This window comes from Dasypus novemcinctus, chromosome 12, assembly GCF_030445035.2.
Source record: "Dasypus novemcinctus isolate mDasNov1 chromosome 12, mDasNov1.1.hap2, whole genome shotgun sequence".
NCBI lineage: Eukaryota > Metazoa > Chordata > Mammalia > Cingulata > Dasypodidae > Dasypus > Dasypus novemcinctus.
The window spans coordinates 26,625,647-26,635,164 of NC_080684.1; the positions used below are offsets into that span (position 1 = coordinate 26,625,647).

At 41.2% G+C, this 9,518-nt stretch overlaps 1 pseudogene; it reads left to right on the top strand.

Moving 5' to 3' along the window:
• Window positions 1-6,956: 6,956 nt before the first annotated feature.
• On the top strand, window positions 6,957-7,916 carry LOC101439039 (CKLF-like MARVEL transmembrane domain-containing protein 6 pseudogene; annotated as a pseudogene).
• The last annotated feature ends 1,602 nt before the right edge of the window (window positions 7,917-9,518 follow it).

A 9,518-nucleotide genomic window follows, 5' to 3' on the forward strand; every position in this document is an offset into this window, starting at 1 on the left:
ACCCGCTGTCTGGCAGAGAAGGAAATAATGCTTTTTGGAGCAGAAGCCATAATTTTTATTTCTCCAGTGAAATCACTATCCACAACTCCAGGGGAAATGTGGAGGCCACTAATAAGGGAGCTGCCTCACCCAATGATGAGGCCAAAAGTGCTTTTTGGTAGTGGGCCAAACACGCCTGTAGGCAGGGCTTGAACTCCCATAGGCGGTGTTAGTACTGTGTGGGAGGAGGTACAGAGGTCCAATCCTGCGCTCCCTGAGGTGGCTCTACAGAGGTCGGAAATAGATTGCCACTGGCGGGAACAAAGCTGATTGCCCCTTAAGTCTGATTGTTTGTCGGAGGCCGGGGCTGGCCCCTCCTCCCGTTTCCCTGATAAGGAGGGAGTGGGCAACAATTGGTTCTTGATTTGCATTCATTAGCCCAGTGTCTGCCCCTGTGGCAATGGGGGCAGGAGTTGGGAAGGGGGGGTGGCTTTTGGCTAGCAGGGGGACAGCAGCGACAATCTGGCTAGATGGCCAGGGTTGCTGCAAGAGAAACAGGCCCTAGGTGCACGGGGCACCGGGGATGGAAACACTTCTCTCAAGGCTGCGGTGAAGGCTTGGGCCTGTTCAGAGGTGGCCTCCCTTATGGCGGCAGCTATAGCCTGGCCCTGCTGCTTTGTGGGGCCTATGTCTGAGCAAAGTCTATAGGGCCAGATAGCCGCTTGGCAGGCTGCATTAGCATTTTCAAAGGCAAGTTGTTTTACATAGTCAGCATCAGTATTTGCATCACCAAACATTCTCTCAGCGGAGGTGCAAAGTCTACTTATGAAGTCAGAGAATAGTTCCTCCGGGCCCTGATGGATAGAAGTTAAGGAGGTAAGGGATTGTCCCTTGGTAGGCAGTCTTTTTCAGGCCTTAAGGGCTGTGGCAAGGACTTGTTCGAAAAGTCCAGCATCATAATGCAACTGATTTGAGTTCTGCTTAAAATCTCCTGTGCTGAGAAGCATGTCCTCGGTCCACCCATTCTCAGTTCTGAGATTCCGCTGTGTGGTTTCCTTGCAAAACTCACAATATTCTGACTTCCAGAGGAGATAATCTCCTGCACTGAGAGTGGAGCGGGCAAGGGTGTGCCAGTCATGGGGGGTGAGCCACCCATCAGCAATGTGTTCTAACAGAGAGAGGGTGTATGGAGCAGTAGGGCCATAGGTGGTGACCGTGGACTTAAGCTCCTTCAAGGTTTTGAAAGGGAAAGGGTTATAGACATGCTGAGGCTCAGGTTCAACAGCAACCTCGCTCCCCTCACCAGCCTCATTAGAGCTCCCAGGCCTCTCGATAACAGGGAATGAAAAAAGGGGTGGTTTGCAGAAGTTGGCAGTTAGGGGATTTTTTAGAGGAGGGGTTAAGTTGAGCTGACGCTGCAGAGTGGCGCATTGAGATTGTAGATCCTTTCTCTCTTTTAAAAGAGATAGCCATAACTTTAGATCTGCATTGGGGTCTAGGCTAGCGGGGGCGGAAGTGGGGGGTGCATATGGGGGTGGGCGGAAACCAACAGAGCGTTCTTCAGCCTCAGGGTTGGAGTTATTGGAATCCGTACACGGGGTGTTAGGGTTTGGATTACTAATAACTCTCCTCCTCTGATTAGGGCCAGCTCTTCCCTTAGAGCAAGGGGAAGGGGCACTCTCATCATCGCTATCTATTTTAACAGATACCGAGTCTGAATTGGGGGGGTGGTATTTAGCAGGACTTTTTGCCGGGGGAGATTTAGACCTGCCCTGTGCTAGGAGTTCCTCGCCTTTAACAACTACTTGTGCAGCCAATACGTTGGTGTGGCGGATTGTGAAGAGGTCATTGATAGAAGAAAGTGGTTACGGGAACTCTCTCAGGGTCAAAGGTTTCATAAAAGTCTTGTAGAGCGTCCCCAACTCTACTCCACCACCTTTCATTTATGGTCCCTTCCTGAGGAAGCCACGGACAGACTTCTCTCAAAAATCTAAAGAATTCTATTAGCTCCTTAAATTTAACCTTTATTCCTCTCGCCTTTAATGCCTCTCCAAGGCTCTTAATAAAAAGTTCGTGCTCACTTATTGCTTGTCCCATATTCGCCGATCACTTACCAAGGCTTCGCAACTGGGAGGCAGGTTCCCTCGTGGCATCCTCTTATTACTCTCTGATTCTCCTTTTTCTGGACGTTGCAGTTGGTCCGGCTGGACTGTCTGTCAGCATTCCTCACTGGATCCCTCATTTTCAGGTCCCTGTGTTCGGGCGCCAATTGACCCAGCCCGCAGGTCAAATGAACCAGCACCTGAAAGAGGGAGTGGGAATTGGGGGACAACAGGTGAGAGAAACGGAGACAAGACAGGATTCTGATCAAGTCTCCATTTATTGAGGGTAGAGCATCAGAATATATACTAAGGGGAGGGTATTAGCAGGGGGTGATAGGCTGATGAAGCGGCTCTTCCATATAAGGCAATAAAATGCTGTTACACCACTTGCTATAGGTTGCGAGTCTTCAATGCTGGCCATGGCTTCAACATCTTGTTGCGCAGGCGTGACACTTTTTGCCTGGGAAACTGGGGAAAGGGGAAGAAGAAGGCGGAAGCACAGGGGTGGAGTAGGCGTACTTATGAAAACCGCCATGTTGCTGGAGACCGCAAATGCACATAGTTCTGGGTGGCTCCCCACAATTGTAGAGGTATCTATTCCTCCACTTAGTTTGTCCAGTGTTTGCCTCAAATATTTTGAGGCACCCTAGTTAGGTGCATAAATATTTATGATTATTCTTTCTTCTTGAAAGATTACCCCTTTTACTAATATGTAGTTTCCATCTTTGTCTCTCAACTGTTTTGCATTTAAGGTCTATTTTGTCTGATATTATTATAGATACATTTGCCCTTTTTTGGTTATTGTTTGCTTGAAAGTTTGTTTTCCAGCCCTTCACTTTCAAGCTCCTGGAATCCTTGGGTCTAAGGTGGGTTTCTTGTAGACAGCATATGAATGGGTTTTATTTCCTTATCCATTCTGACAATCTGTGTTTCTTGGCAGGTGAGTTTAGTCCATTAACATTCAGTGCTATTACTGTGAAGGAATTACTTACTTTAGCCATATTCTCTTTAGATTTGTGTATGTCATATATTGTTTTTATTTCTCTTTCTATTTTTTAATTGTTCTTACATTGTCCTACAACTCTGTCTGTCCTGTTTTTTTCTTTCCTCTTGTAGAACTTCCTTTCTTATTGGCATCTCTCTTACTTTCTCCTTATCTGTGAATATTTTGAACTCCCTATTATTTTTTAATGCCAACTTTGCTAGATAGAGTATTCTTGGCTGGAAATTGTTTTTCTTTTAGTACATTTATGATGTCATACCACAGTCTTCTTGCCTCCATGATTTCAGATGAGAAATCAGCACTTAATCTTATTGAGCTTCCCTTGTATGTGATGGTTCTCTTTTTTCTTACTACCTTCAGTATTTTCTCTTTGTCTTGGGCATTGGATAATTTGACAAATATATGTCTTGCAGTAGGCCTTTTGGGCTTTATACTGTTTGGAGTGAGTTATACACCCTGGATATGTGCATCCATTTCCCTCAGTAGGTTAGGGAAGTTTTCAACCATAATTTCTTTTACACTCCTTCTGTCCCCTTTCCCTTCTCTTCCTTTACTGGGATGTCTATAATGTGTATGTTTGTGCATTTTGCATTGCCATTCAAATTTCTATGTGATTGCTGGAATTTTTAAATCTTTTTATCCATAAATTCTACTATCTTTTTCATTTCAGATGTAATGTCTTCCACATCACTAATTCTTTACTCTGCCTCTTCAAATCTGCTCTTATTTGCTGAGAGTGTATTTTTGATTTCTTGGATTTTGCTATTTATAAACATCATATCTGTTATCTTTTTGCATATGTTTACTATTTCTTCAGTATGCTCTCCAAGTGTTTTCTTAATATCCTTAATCTCTTCCTCACTTCATTAAGTTGGTCCATGATATTTGTTAAGAGACCTTTGATTAGTTGTTTGATGTTCTGGTCTTCTTCCTTATTTTTAGTTTGTTCATTGATTTAGGCCATGTCTTTCTGATTAATGGTATGGTTTTTAATTTTTGTTTGCTATTCTGGTCATCATTTTATCTTGATGGGTTTATTCAGTTGATTAGCTTCTCCACTTAGTCTCAGGTTTTATTTAGGTGCTGTTTTTGTGTGTGTGCTAAGTTTTCTCTTTAACACTTTGTTCTTCTTCTTATGTTTCCTTGTTTTTGTCTAAGTTCCCTTGAAGGAAAAAGATTAGGGCCAGGGAAAGCAAAAGAGGTAAGCAAAGAAAAGATATAATAGCAGCATTGTTAGTAAATATTAGCAGAAGAACCATATAAGTCCTATGGGGAATGAATATTAAACTCATGTAAGATGTGTAGAGTTACAGGAATAGAAAAGTGGAGTCTTACAATGAGATGGGAAACTGAATCTGGAGAAGAATATAGTATAAATTAAAAGACCAACATGATCAGGAGAGAGACAAAGAGAAAAGAAACACATAAAGACATAGCATAAAGAGTTAATAAAAGATAGAGAACAGAATACAAGTGTTAGAAATAAAAAGCCAGAAAAATTGTGAGCTAAACAAAGAGAGGTAGAATGTAAGGGCAACAACAGAAGGTGGAAGATAGAATGAAGTAGGAAGGAAAGGAGATAGCATTGGTAGCTAAAATAAGTACACACAGAAAAGAGGAAATTGAGAAAGAGGAAACACAGCAAACAAGAAACACTGCCAGCAGCATCTAATAGAAAAAAAGAAAGAAAAAATAAGGGAGGTGGGGATAAAGAGGAAAGAAAGACAAGAAAAAAACCCTGACAAGTCATCAAGGTACCTGACAAGTCATCTTCGCAAATGAATAAACTGATTAGGGATCTGTCCTTCCTCCTTTCTCCCTTCCTCACTTACTTCTCTCCCAGGGCAGCAGGAAGCCCATGCAAGCCCTCTGAGAATCAAATGGGACCCTGGTTAATCAACTCACCACAGAAAATAGTGACTCTCAATCTCTTTGAGAGAGCAACCTCACCTTGCCAGGGACCCTAAATGTGTTCTTGGAAGCCTACCACACACTTCCTACTGTTCTCTACCCTTAGGTGTATTAGACAGGACTAGTTAATTGCCTGACTCCACCTTCTCCCAGAGCAATTTTTCCTATCCCAGGGCATTTAGGTAAATTGGGCTGCCTCAACAGATTCCCTTTTCACCTCTTCCTTGTTTCTCCTCAAACTAGCTGGTATGCTCCTCAAAGCTCAAAAAGGAGGCATCCAGACAATTGAACCCACACTCCTCAGGCCCCTCTACACCCCTTGGGAAAATTTCCCATTCTCAGAGTTTATCTGAAACCAGCAGGTTTGGGGAATGCTGTGGTTTGCAGTTCAGGGAGCACTGTGTTTGGGCAATGTGGTTTTTGGGAACACAGGTTTGGGGAATATGGGGTTTGGGGACATGGGTTTGGGTATCGCAGGTCCAGAGAATATAAATTTGGGGAATACAGCTGCGTGACCAGCAGGGTTTGGGGAACATTGTGGCTAGTTGCCCTAAGGGAAGGGCTTAGTCTTCCAACAGATTCAGGCACAAGAGCCAGAAACCCAGGGTTTTACATTGAGCAATCACTTTTTTTGTGGCACTCTCTCCAGATGGATGTCCAGAAGCTTCCAGCTTTGTGGGCTCCCAAAACAGCTCATTCAGGCAGGATTTTGTCCCCACTCAGCCATCTTTCGGTAGGAGAGATGATGTGGGTGCACTTATTCTAACACCATCTTGTGCTACCCACCACCCACAGACACTTTTAAAGACTATAATCATAAAACACATATTAAGTACAATTTTAAAAGGAAAGTATGAATGGAATTAAAAGTAAAAATAATGTACTCTAATGACAATTAGAATGGCAAGTTTTAAAAAATTACTAATCTTATGACTGATATATAACAATGTATATTTCTAAAAATAAGTTAACATTTGAATCTACATTTTGCACATTTAGCAATTATTCTCCCACATATGGAAAATATTATAATGAAGATCCTTTTGATAGAATGATTGATAACTGTACAAACTGGAAGAATATTGTAAATTGAATTCAGACATCGGTAAAATAAATACAAACATCTTCATACAATCAACTTGATTAGTACTGTTAAATTGGAAATATTAAAAATTTATATGATAAATTAAGATGTGTTCAAAGATATAAAAGCATGTTTTCCCCCATCCAATTATAGCATATGGTTGCAAATTTGTATTTAAATTATAATGGGTGTATTTAGAGAAGGAAAATCTGGAAGGCTAAGGTCTTCAATGTAGGCAGTAGCCTCATATGATCATATACACTTTCTGAGTGAAAATGCTCAATGATAATAGAATATTCATACATGAAACTAAATTGTTACATTTATAAAATAAAGGATTCAATCTTACAAATGTCTTAATAGATGTGAAAAATTTCAAAATATTAACAATGTTAAGTCATAGAGTTTTCCTCCTAATTCGTGTCTGATACTGAGGCATCATCAGCTACCTGCAAGGACAAAGTCCCCACTGAAGCCTGTGTTCCTTGGTGTTTCTTTTTTCATTTCCAAATTTTCATTATTCAAAAAATTCATTAATGAATATATGTCACCAAGGAAAATTTTATTCACTCAGTGGCATATTCATCAATATTTAAAAATCCATGTTCCAAATGGTAAAGCACTCACTCTGTCCTGGCTCTTAAAATATTATCTCTCCCCTCTGTGAATAAAGTCCCTTACATTACAGAATTTAGAGTAATTTATTTTCCTTTCAATGACAAAGAGTAAGAAAATATTATAATAGCACTAAGCCTATTATCAGGGAGTCCGTCAGACTTATTTAAGATTGTATTTTCAGGGAGTTGTATGTATTCCCAGACATACTAGTAAAGGTGAATACATAAATACACTTATCAAAATATCACTTCAGCTTCTGGAATCGCCCAGGTCCGACGCTGCAGCCGCGGCCGCGGAGCTCCCGGGCCCTGGGCGATGGAGAACGGCGAGGTGTACGGCCCCACCACCGAGGAGAACCCGGGCCCCGATCGAGGCGCCCGGCGAGGCCTGGCCTCCTGCCTCTCCCTCGGTCGGCTACCGTGGCAGCGGGGCGCGCTCAAAGGCTCGCAGCTATTGCTGTCTCTGCTGGCCTTTATCTGTGAAGAAGTTGTATCACAGTGTACTTTGTGTGGAGGACTTTACTTTTTTGAATTTGTAAGCTGCAGTGCCTTTCTTCTAAGTCTCCTTATACTGGTTGTGTATTGTATTCCAGTTTATGAGAAAGTTGATGACGACAAAGTAAAATCATCGGATTTTTATATTACCTGTGGAACAGGATGTGTGTTCTTGTTGGCATCCATCATTTTTGTTGCCACACATGATAAGACCTCTGCTGAAATTGCTGCAATTGTGTTCGGATTTTTGGCAAGCTTCATGTTTCTAATTGACTTTTTCATTATGCTTCCGGGAAGATGTCAGAAGTCTGAGCTGAGAAAACCTGAGAATAACCCTAGGTCTGAAGCCCTCACTGAACCACTTAATGCTTAAAGACTCCTGTGAACAGGTGTTTCCTAAGGTAGTGACTCTGCCTGATGCTCAAACTCTGGCAGAAGCTCCTCTAGAATTTGGGTAATTTAAACCACTTCCTTTGGAGCATGAGGGGAAGGGCAGGAAGGCAGTTGGTGTTAATATTGGACTGTGTGTCAATTGCCACAAATGAGACCCGAGGGGTTTTTCGTTGTTGTAATGATTGAAACTTAAGTGGTGGTTTTTTTTTTTGCATGGGAAGGACATATTTTTAAAATCATACAGAATAACTGATGATAAATTATTTTGTTATTCTTTTAGAACATTTTACTAGGCTTAGCTTCCAAATAATGCTTTATAGCTGTATAAGCAGCCTGATTATTTTATGCTTCTTATAAGAAATTTTTTGTTTTTAAATTAACTTGCTTAGTTATGAGTTTATTAGTAAAAGAAACTAAATAGACAGTGATCAGATTATGTTCTGTTCACTGAAATTTAACATATACTTAAGAGATCAATAGTTAAAATGTTGGCCTGGGTTTTTTTACTGTATCAGTTTTTTTACTGTATCTCACTAAGCCTTAAAACTACATTGTGACATTTTCAGATAATTATTGCTAACTCTTTGAGACATTTATATAGCCTAATATAAATTATATATGGGAGATGCTGGTATTTTATGTGTGTAAAAACAACATAAGCAACCCCATGTTTATACTGTACTTTAATTGCTGATATCAAGTTTAAGAAAAACTGTTATATAATGTAGCACATAGAAAAATGAAACTTATGAGGCCTAAGGACCAAAGATAAAAAAGATATACCTTTTGCCCAATACAGTGAAAGTAATTATAAAAACATACTGGGTAAGTATCTGAAGAGATGAATTAGTACTGTGATTTAGAAAATGGTCCATTCCCATGTTGGCAGTTGGCATCTGATTATTTCTGCGTAAATCAGTCAGTTCTGCTCAGCTCTCTTTAGTGCTTTCTTTGGAGCCAGTCTTCTCTTTTAAAACCCTGACTAAGAAGTCAGGCACTGAGGCCTTTTTCATCTATTCAGGATGCTTCTCTGTCTCCTTATCACCATGGACCATACGGGTACATCATCACCTGGCAGAGGTGACCCTCTGGTGCTCACTCTCCTGTTAGGCAGTGGTCCAGAATCTTGGGCCCTTTTAATTGTACAGAGTGTGCAGCAGGATCTTTTAGGTCCTTATTCCCACATAGGCATTGCTCTAGTTTCTCTTTAGAGGAGAACTTTAGAAAGAATATCAAGAGAATCCTGTCCAGGTTCATACCTGTATAAGGGAGTAGTCAAACTACTCAAGAGCTTTCATAACAAGTTCTGATAATTTGGAAGAATTGTCCATTGCTAGCAGGCTGTCTTAGAGCCAAACAAATAGGGCACTTGGGATTGGGCCTTTCTTACCAAGTGGTTCACAGACTAGACCTTTCTTCTCCTCGGTTTTTTGTTCACTAGTAAGTGATGAGTCCATGCCTCACGTCCGTCAGGACTTGGGTGGAAGTCTCCAGGCAACGATTTCTATCAGAAGTGGTGGAATCACATTTCCAGCAATATAGTTTAATGACCCCACCCTCTTTTTAGTTTCTCATCTGCCGGTTCTGTGTTGTAGATGGGTCTTAGCTGCGTGAATGTGGCTAATGTGGTTCTCAGAAATGGTTCAGTATGGTCAGAAAGCACTTCAGCTCTGACTTACTGATTCAGGACCTTATCAATTTGTATCAGAGCTTGGATGCTAGTGTTAATGGTGATGTCACCACCACCTACTTGGGAGATAATGAAACCCGTCATGGAGACTGTTTTTACTGGGTATGTCATCTAAGACAGGAGAAATAGCCTGGATCTTGGGTCCAAAAAGAAAGACTGATTCAAAGATAACCAGTTTGCGATGGGCAAGTTCTGAAATTTCACATCAAACTGTATCATTGTCATTTTAAATGTCATTTAGATC